Source organism: Schistocerca piceifrons, chromosome 4, assembly GCF_021461385.2.
Source record: "Schistocerca piceifrons isolate TAMUIC-IGC-003096 chromosome 4, iqSchPice1.1, whole genome shotgun sequence".
NCBI classification, from domain to species: Eukaryota; Metazoa; Arthropoda; class Insecta; order Orthoptera; family Acrididae; genus Schistocerca; species Schistocerca piceifrons.
Window position 1 is genome coordinate 69,742,497 of NC_060141.1, and position 20,328 is coordinate 69,762,824.

Below are 20,328 nucleotides of genomic sequence, written 5' to 3' on the forward strand. Positions count from 1 at the left end.
ATATATATATATATATACAAACAGTAAAACAATTACAATATATAAAGAGACAGAAATGTCATATCTTGAGGTAACAAAACAAGGAAAAAAAAATAATAGTACCATAGATGGAAATACGAGGATATGCATTTCCGGCGTTACAAGTTAAATTTCGTATCTCTTCTGTTACCCAAGGATTTCTACTAGCCCTCGTCTTTTTACGTACTTGATCCTCTGCTGCCTTCACTATTTCAGTCCTCAAAGCCAGAATGGGTAGAGAAAGTGCAAAGAGGGGCGTAGTGCATACCACCGCGAGAATTCGATTTGTGGGTGCGGGGGTTTCACAGAGACGTGATCAAGTTGTAGTATGAGACGTTGCGAGAGAAGGGGTGTGCATAGCACACAGCGTTAGTGCTAAAATTACTGAGCCGCACTACAAGGCGACTTGCGGAATATGAATGTCAGTTTGGATGAAGACGACGTGACTATGATGAGTTTCTACTGATCTTAATGAAACATGAATATCTATACCTCGACAAGTGCATGCCGACGTAGTGTGTCCCTTTTATCTTCAGAGTATGTAATATTGGCGTCTAATAAATAATGCTCTGGTAACTACGTTTTATTTATTTAATTCAACTTTGTTTTCGTTGAAATCCTTCAATAATGTTTCAAATGTCTCTGAGTACTATGGGACTTAACATCTGAGGTCATCAGTCCCATAGAACTTAGAACTACTTAAACCTAACTACCCTAAGATCACACACATCCATGCCCGAGGCAGGATTCCAACCTGCGACCGTAGGGGTCGCGCGGATCCAGACTGAAGCGCCTAGAACCGTTCGGCCACAGCGGCCGGCTTTCAATAATGAAACTACCTCCATGCGACGTGGTAGATCTAATAACCGTGATGGCAGACTATGATCTTCTAATAGCCAAGTACAACATGTTGTAACTATGGTTGTTTCGTTTAATCTTCTTTTGATTAAATGTGCCGAGTTTGCTAAAGTGTTTTAACGTAACGGCAATGTGCAAATTATATGGTGCTGCTTAATACGCTGCTGAATTAGGTTTGGCCTATTAAATTCTATTCCCTCCTACTAAACGCACTTGCAGCTGAAATCAGCCTGCCACAGTTGTTACCATTACGAATGTATCCATACTAGATGACAGTACAAACAAAGCGCATTACTAACTCATATTCGTCTTTAGTGTAGGCGTTAAAACTTGAGAGCTCTACATTTTAGGAGAAATGGTTATGAAAAATGTATCTTCAGGGTGACACTTCGTGAACTATATGAAATAAAATCATCACAGCTTCTGAACGGCTTGTGTTAGGACGTTCAAACTGCACAGTTGGCCGCGGGGCATGATGGGAATTATTATGCGCTTGCATGGTTTGGTTTGGCGACGAAGCCCACTTTCATTTGGATGGGTTCGTCAATAAGCAAAATTGGAGCATTCGGAGGACTGAGAATCGGCATTTCGCGATCGAGAAGTCTCTTGACCCTCAACTGGTGACTATGTGGTGTGCAAAGTCCTGTCACGGAATAATCAGTGCGATATTCTTTGATAGCACGGTGACTACGTTACGGTACATAAAGGTTTTGGAAAATGGTTTCACCCCCATTATCCAAAGTGACCCTGATTTCGAAAAGATTTGGTTCATGAAGGCGGAGCTCGACCCAGTCGAAACAGGAGATTTTTTGATGTCCTGAAGGAGCACTTTGGGGGCCACATTCCGGCTCCTGGATGCCCAGAGGCTACTGGCATGGGCCTCGAGGCCGCCATATTCTCCGGATCTGAACACATGCGACTCCTTTTTGTGCTGCTATATTAGAGACAAGGTGTACAGCAATAACGCCGAAACCACTGCTGAGCTGAAAACAGACATTCAGGAGGTCATCGACAGCCTCGATGTTCCTATACTGCGGCAGGTCATGCAGAATTTCGCTGTTCGTCTGCGCCACATCATCACCAATGATGGCAGGCTAATCGAACGTGTCATAAGCTAAATCCGAATATCTGTAGTGACGTTTACAAGTTGAATAAAATGTGTGCACCACATACTTTTTAACTAATTTACGTTTTCTTTCCAGATACACTCCTGGAAATTGAAATAAGAACACCGTGAATTCATTGTCCCAGGAAGGGGAAACTTTATTGACACATTCCTGGGGTCAGATACATCACATGACCACACTGACAGAACCACAGACACATAGACACAGGCAACAGAGCATGCACAATGTCGGCACTAGTACAGTTTATATCCACCTTTAGCAGCAATGCAGGCTGCTATTCTCCAATGGAGACGATCGTAGAGATGCTGGATGTAGTCCTGTGGAACGGATTGCCATGCCATTTCCACCTGGCGCCTCAGTTGGACCAGCGTTCGTGCTGGACGTGCAGGCCGCGTGAGACGACGCTTCATCCAGTCCCAAACATGCTCAATGGGGGACAGATCCGGAGATCTTGCTGGCCAGGGTAGTTGACTTACACCTTCTAGAGCACGTTGGGTGGCACGGGATACATGCGGACGTGCATTGTCCTGTTGGAACAGCAAGTTCCCTTGCCGGTCTAGGAATGGTAGAACGATGGGTTCGATGACGGTTTGGATGTACCGTGCACTATTCAGTGCCCCTCGACGATCACCAGTGGTGTACGGCCAGTGTAGGAGATCGCTCCCCACACCATGATGCCGGGTGTTGGCCCTGTGTGCCTCGGTCGTATGCAGTCCTAATTGTGGCGCTCAGCTGCACGGCGCCAAACACGCAAACGACCATCATTGGCACCAAGGCAGAAGCGACTCTCATCGCTGAAGACGACACGTCTCCATTCGTCCCTCCATTCACGCCTGTCGCGACACCACTGGAGGCGGGCTGCACGATGTTGGGGCGTGAGCGGAAGACGGCCTAACGGTGTGCGGGACCGTAGCCCAGCTTCATGGAGACGGTTGCGAATGGTCCTCGCCGATACCCCAGGAGCAACAGTGTCCCTAATTTGCTGGGAAGTGGCGGTGCGGTCCCCTACGACACTGCGTAGGATCCTACGGTCTTGGCGTGCATCCGTGCGTCGCTGCGGTTCGGTCCCAGGTCGACGGGCACGTGCACCTTCCGCCGACCACTGGCGACAACATCGATGTACTGTGGAGACCTCACGCCCCACGTGTTGAGCAATTCGGCGGTACGTCCACCCGGCCTCCCGCATGCGCACTATACGCCCTCGCTCAAAGTCCGTCAGCTGCACATACGGTTCATGTCCACGCTGTCGCGGCATGCTACCAGTGTTAAAGACTGCGATGGAGCTCCGTATGCCACGGCAAACTGGCTGACAAGGCGGCGGTGCACAAATGCTGCGCAGCTAGCGCCATTCGACGGCCAACACCGCGGTTCCTGGTGTGTCCGCTGTGCCGTGCGTGTGATCATTGCTTGTACAGCCCTCTCGTAGTGTCCGGAGTAAGTATGGTGGGTCTGACACACCGGTGTCAATGTGTACTTTTTTCCATTTCCAGGAGTGTAGTTTAATAACTGTCGCCCTGTATTATGCGAAATGATATTCTGGTATATTTTACAGTGTATTTGGAATTTTTACCACTATGAGCATCTTTGCACGCCTGAAAACATGAGTGATAGATATTCTTTGGCTGTCAGAAATTGTAGCCTTACAGCGTAGAGCTCGGGCGAGCGAGGGAGTCGGAAGCAGTTGTCGGCCATAGCGGGAGTGTTGTGTCATGGCAGAACCGGGAGCTCGGATGGCGAACGTGCCGCACAGAGAATTGTTTTTCTTTTAGATGCTCCTTATGTGACTGAGGATCAAGAATGATTCTGAGATGCTTTCAGACAGCGAAAATATGATTGGAAGAAGGTGACATGCACAAAGCTATATTTGCTGCAATCGCAAATCGCGATGCACTGAAGTGTAAACATTTCATAGTGTGTTTCATCTGTGTATTGATGACCGAGATGAAATATCAGTCTTGTGTTCAGTACTGCAATTAGTTTTCTCACACCATTCTTAATAAAAAGTATTTAATTTAAAAAGACAACAGCTGGCCGGTGTGGCCGTGCGGTTCTAAGCGCGTCAGTTTGGAACCGCGTGACCGCTACGATCGCAGGTTCGAGTCCTGCCTCGGGCATGGATGTGTGTGATGTCCTTAGGTTAGTTAGGTTTAAGTAGTTCTAAGTTCTAGGGGACTGATGACCTCAGTAGTTAAGTCCCATAGTGCTCAGAGCCATTTGAACCATTTAAAAAGACAACAAATAAAGTGTACGTAATGTATTTAAATCTCTGTGTAAAATTAAGCTGTACAGTTTACAACAATTCTAAGAGAATTTATTGTTTATGTCAGTTCGAGCTTATTTTGTGCCGTTAACTGGATTAAACATAATTGGGGGATACTTTCCTATTCATTTAAAAATATTTCATGAAGCTTATGCTTACTATTAGATGAAAGACAGATTTAGTAAAATCAAATGCCCGCATCTCGTGGTCGTGCGGTAGCGTTCTCGCTTCCCACGCCCGGGTTCCCGGGTTCGATTCCCGGCGGGGTCAGGGATTTTCTCTGCCTCGTGATGGCTGGGTGTTGTGTGATGTCTCTAGGTTAGTTAGGTTTAAGTAGTTCTAAGTTCTAGGGGACTGATGACAACAGATGTTAAGTCCCATAGTGCTCAGAGCCATTTAGTAAAATCAAAAGTGTGACGCCATGCGCTGTTGAGTGGACAGTGAACCATATAATCATAAAAGGAACAAAAGTTTAATTTGTTAATGCATGCAGACAAATAAAATAAGTAAGTAAGGTAGTAATCGTGGCAGTGATTTACACTACTGGCCATTAAATTTGCTACACCAAGAAGAAATTCAGATGGTAAACGGTTATTCATTGGACAAATATATTATACGAGAACTGACATGTTATGACATTTTCACGCAATTTGGGTGCATAGATCCTGAGAAATCAATACCCAGAACAACCACCTCTGGCCGCAATAACGACCTTGATACGCCAGTATGGCGATGACGAATACACGTTTCCAATGTGCGTTCACAGCGATGTCGCCAAACACGGATGTGACCATCATGATCCTGTAAACAGAACGTGGATTCATTCGAAAAAATGACGTTTTGCCATTCGCGCACCTAGGTACGTCGTTGAGTACACCATCGCAGGCGCTCCTGTCTGTGATGCAGCGTCAAGGCTGTCTGATTTCACGTATGTTACTTTCCGCCTGTGATTGGAATCGCAAATGCGTAATATCCTCGTTAATTGCTTGTTTTTCCGGTGCTGTTACAGATACGGATGTGGTTGCAGACTCTGTGCTTGTTCGATCCTGCTCACTACGCTCTTCAATGGTTTGCAACAACTCTGTTCGCAATTTCTGAAATTGTCGCTTCGTTTGTGCTTCTATTTTGACTATGCGGTTATCATATCTTTTCAGCGCTGCTTTTGTAATACGTTTGTGTAACACACTGTTTTCAACAATTTTACGCGCTGTACCTGCTGCTTGTTTAGTAATTACGTTTATCTGTTTCTCTAATTTCTTGACTTCTCCCTGGGTGTTCTTACGTAATGTTTTGATTTCGTCCTGAGTGTCATCACGCAATGTTTGTACGTACACTTGTACCTTGTCAATGTCTGTTCTCAATTGATTGTAACCTGTTATTAAGTTTCCTATAACTTCTCGAGATTCTTTTGCCTCGTCTTCAAATTGACTAAGTTGTAACTGAATTTTTTGTTTTGTTCTTTAATCGCACGCATTTGTCTCGTGGTTTCTGCATTTTGTTTCGTCATTTATGCATTCTGAATTTTAATTTGGTTGGCAATTTCTTTATTTTGTCTTGTCATGGTTTCCGTCATTAATTGTAATAATTCTGCCAGATTGGTGGGTTCTATTGCGTTTTCTTCCGACGTCCTACGCTCTGTGTTTTCGCCCAAGTGTTGGTTCGCAACCGATTGCATTGAACTGTGGTGTGACACGTTTCTGCTGGCATTCCTTGTACTCTGTGGTGAGGGAGCTCTGATTACTTGTACTATGGGTTCTGCGTATTCAAGACGCAAGTTAGAATCCTCATCGACTGACTCTCTACTTTCCTGCTCCTCTGTCGTATGCTGACTTACGTTTTCTATGCCTTTACGTATATTATCCTCGTTATGGTGCGTTATATGTCCTATTTCTCGCGATACTGCATCGTCTGTTGTACTGTCCACTATTCTCTGTCCGTCTTCATGCTGAGTCTCTACCTCAATTCGGTCAAGGTCTCGATCTGCCACTGCTAATCTTTCCGAATCCCTTATTTTCTGTTTTAAAAGCAATTCACGCGCCCTATTTCGCGTCAACATGCGCTCATATGATTTCACGCGTTTCATAAACGTTTTGTTCACACGACTTGACAAACCATTCACTTACTTGTTGGGTCAGAACCAACTTGTCAACGATGTATCCGCCACCTGTGCGCTTGCATTGGAGAGAAAACTTAATTCTAACAATATTAAAATTCATAACTTAATTATGCTATTGTCTCTGCCAGACTCACTTTCTATTGAATACTTTTACTATCTATCACTCCAGCTACTGTTCTTGACTATGTATAACTTTAGAGAAAAACATTTTTAACTACGAAAATTTTTCAACAGGATATTTTTCTGACCTAGTTAGGCATGTGGTCGACCTTCAATCATGGTATTTTACCATCCTGGCAGGGTCACCATTTTCTAAATTCTGCGTGGTGTCTGTTTGCTCTATATCATGTCTCCCTACCACTTTCGCGCAACGACGCTCTGAGAGTGTTTTTTAGGGAATTGACTAGTTTGAACCTGGGACCTGTTGCTGGTAAGCAGACGCCAGACCACAAATGACATGTAGAGTTCAGAAGAGTTCAGTGAGACTAGCGATGATATAACCAAATACTTAATGATTTCAGCATCAGCTCCACTGCACTCCCTGTAAAAGAATCTTAATACTAACTAAATTTAGTGGAAGGGGTTCAAGGCTTTCCTATTTTTAGTTAGCTGGTAAAATAACGTCGAAAAAGCAGTTAAATTTACCATTGGAAATTTTATTCTACTCACAAAACATTATTTATAAATTGCACTATTGATAAAAGGAAATGTTTTAATACAGGATGGTAAAAACCAACTGCGTTCAACAAAAATGTGAACGAATATTCCCTGAATGGGTTTCCAAGTTCTACAGTGGATCCAAGGATGACCTATGCCATATCACATCTATAATCTCGGCTTAAATTAAGTTTCACAAAAGAGAAAACTATCAAAATGGTCTACAGTGACCCTCAATTATCTACTTATCTAACTTGTTCTAAATTACAGTGGCTGATGTGGCTTCTCAATAACTATATAACAGAAAAATCGTCGCGTTTCAGATTTTTACTTCAAGTGGGAAATGTGAACACCATGAGCTTTAATTGACGATCGACACTAGTATTACGCAAAAAGGGGGTGTAACAGATGAGACTTCTGCAGTTCTGAGTGAAGCTTTATGCGCTTTATGCGGCATCACGTGCGTTCGTTACCTTGTCGGTGTTCGTCAGGGGGCGGCGGGCAGCACAGCTCTGCTCACCTCGCATTCTCGGAAGCAACTCTCTCCCAACTTCTCCTTACTACAATTTACAGAAGTTGGTTTAAAACAACTATCTGGCTGTGTTTTCATCTGACCAATCAGGAACTCAATGTTAACCTTAAGCTCCGCCTACAAAAATTCTGTCTATCCAATGAGAAATGTTATACTTTTCATGGTGGGGCAATGTTTTTAAAGTTTGCAGCGTAACGGAGACGCGAAAAAGTCTCACACTAAAACTTGCAGCTGGTGTGGTCTTTTTAGCGTTATCGTAAGATCTATACTGTTCTTCTGGAGGGCTCTATCGTTTAACATGGGCTGGGGGGTGGTCCTGACATAACAGAGATCCGAAAAAGTCTCACACTAAAACTTGCGGGTCGTGTGTGGTCCTTTTAGCGTTATCGTAAGATCTATACTGTTCTTCTGGAGGGCTCTATCGTTTAACATTGGCTGGGGGGTGGTCCTGACATAACAGAGACGCGAAAAAGTCTCACGCTAAAACTTGCAGCTGGGGTGGTCCTAGTGGTTAGCTGGCGACGTGGGTGTCCAGTCCGTCCCTTATCGTAGGGCCTTCTAGCTTAACACTGTTCTGCTCTCGGCTTCTGTTCTCGTTTCTCCCCTCGGAACTGCGTCTGTCTCACGGTGGGAAGGTATGACATGCATTTAGGCATTCTTGTGTTAGTCTGTGGTATTCCATTTGCTCACTCGTTACTCGTATTACTTTGGTTAATTTAATGTCACGATTTATTCGGAGCCTTGTGACATACTACTGGATTTGCTTATCATGTCAGTTTTTCATAGAAGGTGTTGGATTTGCCTGACACCTTACCAATTGTAGGATCTAAGAGAACCTTCTGAAAAATTTAGGAACAATATCCATTACGTAAATAGTCATATAAAGGCATTAGATGCGTTTTATAGCAGGGCACAGTTTTCATTACGCAACAGGTAGTCATTGTGTGTGATTGTTTGATGTGATATACATTTTGAGTACAACTGATAACCATCCTTTGTAATTATTCACTTAAAAAGTACACTGGTGAGCAAAAACATTATCACCACTGCCCACGGCGACACTGGATGCTGGCTGGTGACGTTGCAGCTCGCCACGAATGCAAGCTGGCGGGAGAAGTATTATGCTATGGGAGGTACTCTGCTGTGCTTGCTTGGGACCTGTGGTAATAACTGTCAACGCGCTGACAGTTGCGAACCACATGCATCCATTCGTGCTTGATGTCTTCTCCTACGGAGATGTCAGCTTTGAACAGCACAACTGTCCGTTTCCCGGAGACAGAACCGTGTTACAGTGGTTTGAGGAGCATTTTAGTGAACTCACGTCGATGTCTATGCGACCAAATTCGCCTCTTGTAAATCATATGGAACCCACATGGGCGCCACCGCGCGACTGCTACGGTCGCAGGTTCGTATCCTGCCTCGGGCATGGATGTGTGTGATGTCCTTAGGTTAGTTAGGTTTAAGTAGTTCTAAGTTCTAGGGGAGTGATGACCACAGCTGTTCAGTCCCATAGTGCTCAGAGCCATTTGAACCACATGGGCGCCATCATCGGGTACGCAAATCAGCTGTCCGTCATTTACGCGAATTACATGACCTGTGAGTAAACATCTAATGCCACATATTTCCACAAATGTACCAACGAAGTGTCGGACAGCTGGTACGCCGAATTAGTGATGTATTTCGTTTCAGAGACGGACAAACAAGCTGTTAAGCAGGTGGTCATAATGTTTTGGCTCATCAGATGCATTTCAGAGTAATTGATATCACACACATCGAAAGTATTTTCCACAAATACAGGGTGTTAATAAATGAATTTTGTGGTTTTAACGCTTCATAAAATTTATTACATCAAACTTACAATTACAAATGATATGTCAAATGGAAGAGCAACTCAGACAGTTTTACCAAGAAACTTATAAATGTTCAATGTGAGCACCATTTGTCTCACGGCACACATCAAGTCTACAGTCGAGTTCTTCCTAAACGTTAATAAGTGTGTCTTCAGTGATTGTAGCAACAGCTGATTCAATCCGGTTTCTTAATTCAGGGAGGTCTGCTGGTAGCTGAGGCACGTACACACGATCCTTGATGAAGCCCAAAAGAAAAAATCGCATGGCGTTAGGTCGGGCGAACGTGGAGGCCATGCAAAGCAACCCCTGTCATTGGACCTCTTGCGGCCTAACCAGCGCTCGGCTATAGACTTGATGTGTGCCGTGTCACAAATGGTGCTCACATTGAACATTTATGAGGTTCTTGGTAAATCTGTTTGAGTTGCTCTTTCATTTGACATATCATTTATAGCTGTAAGTTTAATGTGGTGCTCACATTGAACATTTATGAGGTTCTTGGTAAATCTGTTTGAGTTGCTCTTTCATTTGACATATCATTTATAGCTGTAAGTTTAATGTAATAAATATTATAAAACGTTAAAATCCTGATATTCATTTATGAACACCCTGTATGTTCCTCTTTAAACGTAGGGTAGCTAAGGCTATTCTAAATCAGCACCTGTAATCTGAATTTAACGGTTATACAGTTTCCAAGTAAAAAGTTGTAGTTGTATCATGTTCATTCAGGTACTATAGGAGAATCGTATTGAGAAAGTTTTACCTATTTAGAATGTTTCAAACGACTAGTTTGTTATCCGATGTTAAATGCCCGAAGTTAGTCATTCACTGACTTTGAATGTACGCCCACATAAAAAAGAAGTATAATTTAGGTTCGAATTCTCTGCCAAATACATACAAATTGTCGACAGGATATTCACTGAACAAAGACGAAGAGACAGGAACTGGCATGATAATATTTATGACAAACCGATCGCTCAACATGAATGCTGTGTAGAGCGATTCCCTAATTTGTAAGCCCGCAAGATTTCAAATCCTAGAAAGGCAGTAGATGGTTATATTCTTTTTAAAATTCATTATGTTGGCACTAAGATCTTCGCGGCAACCGCTTCACATATTGCCTGGACTTTTCAGTTACGGGTACTTCAACCGACGGCTGTTTGATTTATCTTCCATAATTCTTCAAGAATGAGAGCGGCTCCAGCGCCATATGACGCTACGCTCCATATAGCCGCCCTCAAATGAAGATATATTTGCTGAGGCTCTGTGGGACCTTACTGCACAGCTCCCCCATTGGTTCATCCCTTGCGTGAATATCAACGCACGTGATGTGCTTTCGGGATTCCCGACTAGCGATCTCTGGGGTCGAGCTCTCGAGAATATCATTTTTTCAGATGCATTACGTCACCTGAACACGGGTCCGGCGCTCTCTTCAACACTACTGCGGAGTCATTTTCTGCCACAAATCTCACGATATGCTCTCCTGCCATCTATTATATCGCTCAGTAGAATGTGATTGGCAATTTTCTCTGCATTGCGAAATCTCTGAATATATCCAGCAGCGCGCAAATGTAGCTCGCCAAAGCGCATATTCAGAAAGGGTAACTGGTCTTCAAGGCATCTACCAAGGACGTAGCCAAAGAGTGGCCCAGGCAGTCATGACCAGTATATATCACCTAAATGAAATCACACATGACCTAGCTGCGGCGTAATGAATCTGAAAAGTATTTTGGTTTAGAATTATACGATGAAAAAGGAAAACGGTTCAAATGGCTCTGAGCACTATGGGACTTAACTTCTGAGGTCATCAGTCCCCTAGAACTTAGATCTACTTAAACCTAACTAACCTAAGGACATCACACACATCCATGCCCGAGGCAGGATTCGAACCTGCGACCGCAGCGGTCGCGCGGTTCCAGATTGTAGCGCCTAGAACCGCTCGGCCACCCCGGCTGGCGATGAAAAAGAGATACGCACTATCTTTACTTATCAAAGCCAATGATAAATTTATACTGGCAGTCAGAATTAAACAAACAAACGGCAGTTTTGCAAGACTACGTTTATTTTGCCACAGATGAAATGGAATGAAATGATGGTATGGCATTGTTGCCTGGGAGACCCCATGCGGGGTTGTTCGGCTGCCGTATTGCAAGTCCTTTTTAGCTGACGCCACTGCGGCGACTTGCGAGTCAATGATGATGAAAGACACACAACACCCAGTCATCTCGAGGTAGAGAAAATTCCTGAACCCGCCGGGAATCGAAACCGTGTCCCCGTGCACAGGAAGCGAGAACGCTACCGCAAGACCACGAGCTGCCACAAAACAGTATAAACAGGTGATAGTAAAGTAGAAACAATGCAAAGAATACACAAAGGCAAAAACTGCAACATGAATGCCGGCCTTTGTAGCAGAGCGGTTCTAGGCGCTTCAGTCCGGATCCGCGCTGCTGCTGCGGTCACAGGTTCGAATCCTGCCTCGGACATGCATATGTGTGATGTCCTTAGGTTAGTTAGGTTTAAATAGTTCCAAGTTTCGGGGACTAATGACCTCAGATGTTACGTCCCATAGTGCTTAGAGCCATTTGAACCTTTTTTTTTTTTGCATCATGAATACCGGTAGATAAAAATGTTTTTCGTTTTTCTACAGCGATACAGATAGCCGTACCGTAGGTGCAACCACAACAGAGGGGTATCTGTTGAGAGGCCAGACAAACGTGTGGTTCCTGAAGAGGGGCAGCAGCCTTTTTAGTAGTTGCAAGGGCAACAGTCTGGGTGATTGACTGATCTGGCCTTGCAACAATAACCAAAACGGCCTTGCTGTGCTGGTACTGCGAACGGCTGAAAGCAAGGGGAAACTACGGCCGTAATTTTTCCCGAGGGCATGCAGCTTTACTGTATGATTAAATGATGATGGCGTCCTCTTGGGTAAAATATTCCGGAGGTAAAATAGTCCCCCATTCGGATCTCCGGGCGGGGACTACTCAACAGGATGTCGTTATCAGGAGAAAGAAAACTGGCGTTCTACGGATCGGAGCGTGGAATGTCAGATCACTTAATCGGGCAGGTAGGTTAGAAAATGTAAAAAGGGAAATGATGATGATTAGGACAGTTAAAGTTAGATATAGTGGGAATTAGTGAAGTTCGGTGGCAGGAGAAACAAGACTTTTGGTCAGGTGACTAAAGGGTTATAAACACAAAATCAAATAGGGGTAAAACAGGAGTAAGTTTAATAACTAATAGGAAAATAGGAATGCGGATAAGCTACTACAAACAGCATAGTGATCGCATTACTGTGGCCAAGATAGATACGAAGCCCACACCTACTACAGTAGTACAAGTTTATATGCCAATTAGCTCTGCAGATGACGAAGAAATTGAAGAAATGTATGATGAGATAAAAGAAATTATTCAGATAGTCAAGGGTGACGAAAATTTAATAGTCATGGGTGACTGGAATTTGAGAGTAGGAAAAGGGAGAGAAGGAAACGTAGTGGGTGATTATGGATTGGAGGAGAGAAATGAAAGAGGAAGCCGCCTGGTAGAATTTTGCACAGAGCATAACTGAATCATAGCTAACACTTGGTTTAAGAATCATGAAAGAAGGTTGTATACATGGAAGAATTCTGGAGATACTAAAAGGTATCAGATAGATTATATAATGGTAAGACAGAGATTTAGGAACCAGGTTTTAAATTGTAAGACATTTCCAGTTGCAGATGTGGACTCTGACCACAATCTACTGGTTATGACCTGTAGATTAAAACTGAAAAAACTGCAAAAAGGTGAGAACTTAAGGAGATGGGACCTGGATAAACTGAAAGAACCGGAGGTTGTACAGAGTTTCAGGGAGAGCATAAGGGAACAATTGACAGGAATGGGAGAAAGAAATACAGTAGAGGAAGAATGGGTAGCTTTGAGGGCTGAAGTAGTGAAGGCAGCAGAGGATCAAGTAGGTAAAAAGACGAGGGCTAATAGAAATCCTTGGGTAACAGAAGAAATATTGAATTTAATTGATGAAAGGAGAAAATATAAAAATGCAGTAAATGAAGCAGGCAGAAACGAATACAAACGTCTCAAAAATGAGATCAACATGAAGTGTAAAATAGCTAAGCAAGGATGGCTAGAGGACAAATGTAAGAATGTAGAGGCTTACCTCACTAGGGGTAAGATAGATACTGCCTATAGGAAAATTAAAGAGACCTTTGGAGATAAGAGAACCACTTGTATGAACATCAAGAGCTCAGATGGAAACCCAGTTCTAAGCAAAGAAGGGAAAGCAGAAAGGTGGAATGAGTATATAGAGGGTCTATATAAGGACGATGTACTTGAGGACAATATTATGGCAATGGAAGAGGATGTAGATGAAAATGAAATGGGAGATACGACACTGCGTGAAGAGTTTGACACAGCACTGAAAGACCTGAGTCGAAACAAGGCCCCCGGAGTAGAGAACATTCCATTGGAACTACTGACGGCCTTGGGAGAGCCAGTCCTGACAAAACCCTACCATCTGGTGAGCAAGATGTATGAGACAGGCGAAATACCCTCAGACTTCAAGAAGAATATAACAATCCCAATTCCAAAGAAAGCAGGTGTTGACAGATGTGAAAACTGCCGAACTATCAGTATAATCACAGCTGCAAAATACTAACACGAATTCTTTACAGACGAATGGAAAAACTGGTAGAAGCCGACCCTGGGTAAGATCAGTTTGGATTCCGTAGAAATACTGGAACACGTGAGGCAATACTGACCTTACGACGTATCTTAGAAGGAAGATTAAGGAAAGGCAAACCTACGTTTCTAGCATTTTTAGACTTAGAGAAAGCTTTTGACAATGATGACTGGAATACTCTCTTTCAGATTCTGAAGGTGGCAGGGGTAAAATACAGGCAGCGAAAGGCTATTTACAATTTGTACAGAAACCAGATGGCAGTTATAAGAGTCGAGGGACATGAAAGGGAAGCAGTTGTTGGGAAGGGAGTAAGACAGGGTTGTAACCTCTCCCCGGTGTTATTCAATCTGTATATTGAGCAAGCAGTAGGTATTAAAATCCATGGAGAAGAAATAAAAACTTTGAGGTTCGCCGATGACATTGTAATTCTGTCAGAGACAGCAAAGGACTTGGAAGAGCAGTTGAACGGAACGGATAGCGTCTTGAAGGGAGGATATAAGATGAACATCAACAAAAGCAAAACGAGGATAATGGAATGTAGTCGAATTAAGTCGAGTGATGCTGAGGGAATTAGATTAGGAAATGAGACACTTAAAGTAGTAAAGCAGTTTTGCTATTTGGGGAGCAAAATAACTGATGGTGGTTGAAGTAGAGAGGATATGAAATGTAGACTGGCAATCACAAGGAATGTGTTTCTGAAGAAGAGAAATTTGTTAACATCGAGTATAGATTTAAGTGTCAGGAAGTCATTTCTGAAAGTATTTGTATGGAGTGTAGCCATGTATGGAAGTGAAACATGGACGATAAATAGTTTGGACAAGAAGAGAATAGAAGCTTTCGAAATGTGGTGCTACAGAAGAATGCTGAAGATTAGATGGGTAGAGCACATAACTAATGAGGAAGTATTGATAAGGATTGGGGAGAAGAGAACTTTGTGGCACAACTTGACCAGAAGAAGGGATCGGTTGGTAGGACATGTTCTGAGGCATCAAGGGATCACCAATTTAGTATTGGAGGGCAGCGTGGAGGGTAAAAATCGTAGAGGGAGACCAAGAGATGAATACACTAAGCAGATTCAGAAGGATGTAGGTTGCAGTAGGTACTGGGAGATGAAGAAGCCTGAACAGGATAGAGTAGCATGGAGAGCTGCATCAAACCAGTCTCAGGACTGAAGACCACAACAACAACAACAACAACAACAACAACAACAAAACAGATTTGCACACACAATTCAAAATTTTGTTAATATACTCAGTATGGGACGTGATCACCTGCGGCAGCAACACAGACCTGACAGCGACGTGGCATGCTGTGAATGATGTCATCAGTCTCATGTTGAGGCTGTAACGGCCATTCTTCCTGCAGAGCTGCTCGCAAGTCTTGGAGAGTGGTTGGTGGATGCTGACGTGATGCTCTATTGGATTTAAGTCGAGAGAGTGAGTAGGCCATGCGATGAGTGCAGTGTTTTCCGTTTGCAAGAATATATCTACCATCTGCGCTCTATGAGGTCGAGAAGCATCGTCCACCAACTCAATGTCTGGGCCCACAGCACCTCGCAACGACTGCACGTGAGGCAGCAGGATCTTGTCACGATACCTGACACCAGTTGAACCTTGCCAAGTCACCCGTACAATTCCATGAAGAAGGGTTCCAGTGGTAAACATAATCCCTGCCCCCACACCATTAGCGATCCACCTCGAATCGGTCTCATTCCGCAATGGGCCACTATACTTTTCGACTGTCCATCTTCCATTCTATGGCCCTTCACTGGAGAGAGTCTGGTAGGCGTCTTCTCTGTGACATACTGCAACGTCTGTGACTTGCGTAGACAGCGATTGTGGATGTAGGACTACCGTGCAGACATTACCCCATTTTATAGGTGCCCTGACAATCGTCGTTGGCGTGGCTGTCCGTTGACAGGAATGCCATCTTCCGTACAGAACACGATCGTACGGACATCTGTTGGCAGTTTGTACGATTATGTAGTGAATTTGATTCAAAACGGGAAGATAACTGTCTGTTGCTTTAATTTGGGACGCCAGTGTATCTATACATGCATAGAACTACTGCCTTTCGCCCATCCCTATTTTAGCGAAAACCAGTTGTTCGGCTTGCTTCAGCTGACTTGTTTTGTTAATTAGTTCAGCTCTTACTTGCAGTTGGATCTAATGTAAGTGCTACCGTTTTGTCCTGTGTGCTGTTCTAATAGTTTCAAATTGTGATAAGTTTGTACAAGAAAGAAGTAGAAAACAGATTTCGATCTATCTGCTGGGGTTATGATAAGTTGAAAAAATATACGCATTGTTATAAAGTCTAATTACCTATCAACAGTAGTTTAATGTTGCACTTGAGCCGTTATTTAGAGGGCGGTAAGGCTTTTGTGCTACAATATTTCAGTGTATCGCTAGGCGGCGGAGTGGTAAATAACATTACAAATATCATTTAATTAAAAACTGCGCATAAATATTGGTCTGTGTCACTCTACAATAGCGGTCACCAACAAAAATATCGCCCAAATGGCGATGGTTGCATTTATTTAAAACATTAGCTCAATACATTATCAAAGTGTCGCCCCGTCTGTTTACTCGGGCGGTATTCAGTAAAAGAAACCAGTTCTGGTATGGAACGATGGTGAGGGGTTTGTGGAGAGCGGAAGCGACGTGTGATGACAAAACATTCTGTAGTTCGTTTGCTTCTAAATGTTCTTTCTTGCGGGCCGCTTGAATTTTTCCGTGGCGGGTGCGCTATGCTCCATCTCCCCCTGCCACCTCCCCCCACTCCAGCCCTTTGTTCCACCATCTATTAACGCTCTTGTCATACTATAAAAGCCAGAATCACATGCACCGTTAAATCTTAAAATATGCTAGCATTCATGCACAATGAAATGACTAAACACCCACAATGAAAGGAGAAACGTGCAATGTCAGAATTCAAACTTTTGTAGTGAGCCTTCTTACGTGAAGATCATTAACGCTATAAACCATGAGAGGATTAGGCTTGCCACGGGCGCTTACAGGACCAGCCCCACACCCAGTGTCTGTGCTGGGGCCGGTGAACCCCCACTTAAGATTCGAGGGCAGCTCTTCATGGTGCTTCAGCTGTGAAAGTTCCTCGCTGCTCCCAGTTCACCAGCACACCGTACCGTTCGTTGTTCGTTCAGCTATGGAACGCCTCTGTACGAATAGTCCCCGGCAACTACAACGTTTGGCATCCGCATCAGGTGTTAACTAGCTTCATTGGGCGTGGAGCAGCTTCAACCCCAAATCCAGGGTTTTAACCGCCTGCCATGCTGGTTACCGCAGAGATTCAGAGTAATTTTTGATTTAGTGGAGTACAGGAGAAGTTGTACTCCTCCACATGTCTTTAATACACAATTGTACGACTTTATAACTGACCACCACAGCACTGTAGATGTCTTCGTGGATGGGTATACAGAGGGGGACTCCGTTGGTAGTTCTACTGTTTTCCCTGATTGTGTTTTCAAGATCCGACTGCCTGAACAAGTTACTGTCTTTGACGCGGAATTATCCGCGATCTTATGGTCACTGGAGCAAACGAGACATGTTTCGAGTGCTACATTCCTTGTCTCAAGAAATGGTTCAAATGTCTCTGAGCACTATGGGACTTAACATCTGAGGCCATCAGTCCCCTGGAACTTAGAACTGCTTCAACCTAACTAATCTAAGGACATCACACACATCCATGCCCGAGGCAGAATTTGAACCTGTGGCAGTAGCGGTCGGCGATTAAGCTCTGTTCTACATCTTAGTTAATCACAGTCTCTGAAAATCTCCGTAATGGGATCTCTGTGACCTACCCATTGTCCATTAAATGTCTATGTGATTTGTTATTGGACATTTCGGAGAAAGTGGCTGTGCTCCATTCAGTCGTTTGGATCTACCCTACATCAGTTCTTCGAAAGCCACCTGACGGAGTGTGGCGGAGGGTACATCTGGTACCAGTAACTGATACCCTTGTCCCTGTTCGCTAGCGAATGGCGCGTGGGAAGAATGAGTCTCGATAAGCCTTCGTAGTAGCTCAGATTTCTCGAATTCTCTCGTTGTGGTGATTTCTCGAGATGTATGTGGGAGGAATTAGTTTGTTGTCCGATTCTACGCGGAAAGTACTCTCCCGAAATAAGGTGGTGCACAACGCCTCTTCTGTAGCGTACATCACTGGAGTTCGTTGAAGATCTCTGAAAACGATCCCGTGACGAAACGCGCCGCTATTTATTGGATCTTCTCAGTCTCTTCTATCTGTCCTCCCTGGTAAGGATCCCAGATTGATGAAAAATATCGAAGACTCGGTCGATCAAGGGTCTTGTAAGCCAATTCTTTCGTGGATGAGTTACATTTACCTAAGATTTAGTGTGGCATCCACTTTTCTTGTTGTTTGTTTATGTGCTCATTCAGCTTAAGATCCCTCTGGATAGTTACGCCTAGATATTGCACGGTAGATACTGTTTCCAGCAATATGTCATCAATAGCGTAGTTATAAAATACTGGATTTCGTTTCCTGTGCACACGCAGTATGTCACACTAATTCTCGTTCAAGGTCATCTGCCAGGGCCTGCACCATTCAGCAATCCTCTGTGGCTCATTTTACAAATCGAAACTTTGTTCTGGCGTTGCTGCTTTCTTATGCACAATCGCATCACCAGTGAACATTCCTACAGAGCTTTCGACGCTTTCTACTAGATCATGTATACATACTGTAAACAGTAACGGGGTACTCCCAAAATTGTCTTTACATCTGTCGACTTTGTTCCCTTAAGGGGCTCCGGAACGCCCTATACTTGCAATGTTAAAATAACGCATATAAATTACATCTTTCCTCACAAAGTATTTGAGGTAGGAAGTTGAACTTTTTGCAGATTATTTATTGGAATATGGGCTACAACTTAACACAGGGATTTTACAAAATTTTAGTTCAGTTATTAAAGATGATTTTTTTCAATTGTAATAAAAATTCACATTTTTTTGCAATTTTTTATTTATATATTCAAAAATATACAGTTTTTTTAAAAAAGGCTGTGTTAAATTATGCAGAAGATACTGTGTAACATTTACTGAAAGTTTGAAACAAATATGTTTGGAAGATCCTTAGAAAACATGTAATTAGTATGAGAAAATAAAAGTTTTGGGAATCGAGCGACAAAAATTGGATTAACTTTTTAGTGCATTCCAGGTCCATAGGATGGATTATCTTCATCCTCTGCAGAATCCTCCTCCAGCTTCCTCTTGTTCCTCCTCCTGTTTACTCTTGCTTGTATTTCTAGACTCTTTACAGCCCTGTCTGCAGCCCGAAGGCGTTCCTTGTCTAAAGCAAGCATCGCTCGTTGTTGTGTTCGTAGATTTTGCTACCATTTTCTTCAGTTGCAGTTACTGCAACACTGTTCCAAAAGGTGGTCATGTATGAACACTTATCACATTTCGGTTGTATTTCACTAGCAAGTCCTACGTGCTTTATTATGGAGAGTTCCAGACCAACTTCACTACAATGAATACATCTTACACAGTTTGAAAAAATTCCTTTGAGAACCGACATATCAAATATTTCATTCACATCCGATTCGCCCATAAAACATTCATAGTTTTCACTCATTGAACCAAGCTTCTTCTGTGAAGTATTTTCTTTCCCACTTTGACTGCTATGGCAGGTGTACTTGAGAGGTTAGGTTCACTCACTTGGTTATCGTCTTTATTGTTTACAGTAATAACACATACCTTTGGCTTTCCAACATTTCTCCTTTTCTTAAAAGCCTTCAGAGGATTTCTAATAACTTTACTTTTACTCATTATTATACTTCAACAAAACAGAGACTCAAGAAACAGAATTAATTACGAATATTTTCGAGATAACGACAGAGTAAATTAACATGAAACAATCGACAATCACACCAGCGATATACGATATCGTATATTGAACCATCACAGGTTAGCCACAACACATACTTTATCTCACATCACTAAAATGTACCTGATGAACACGGACGTTAATAATAACACCATTTGACAGCAGTTTAACAGCGCCACAGTGGGTCACGCCCATGTAGAACACATTTCAAAAAAAAATTTAAAAATAGTTGTAGTCTTCGGAATTGAATAAATTATATATCTATCAAAAGGTAATAGTCTGCAGATTCAGAAAACGCAAAAAAGTAAAAATTGAACTTTTCATGATTTTGAGCCTTTCCGGAGCCCCGTAAGAGCGAAGTGTTAAGTTCTGTCTGCAAGGA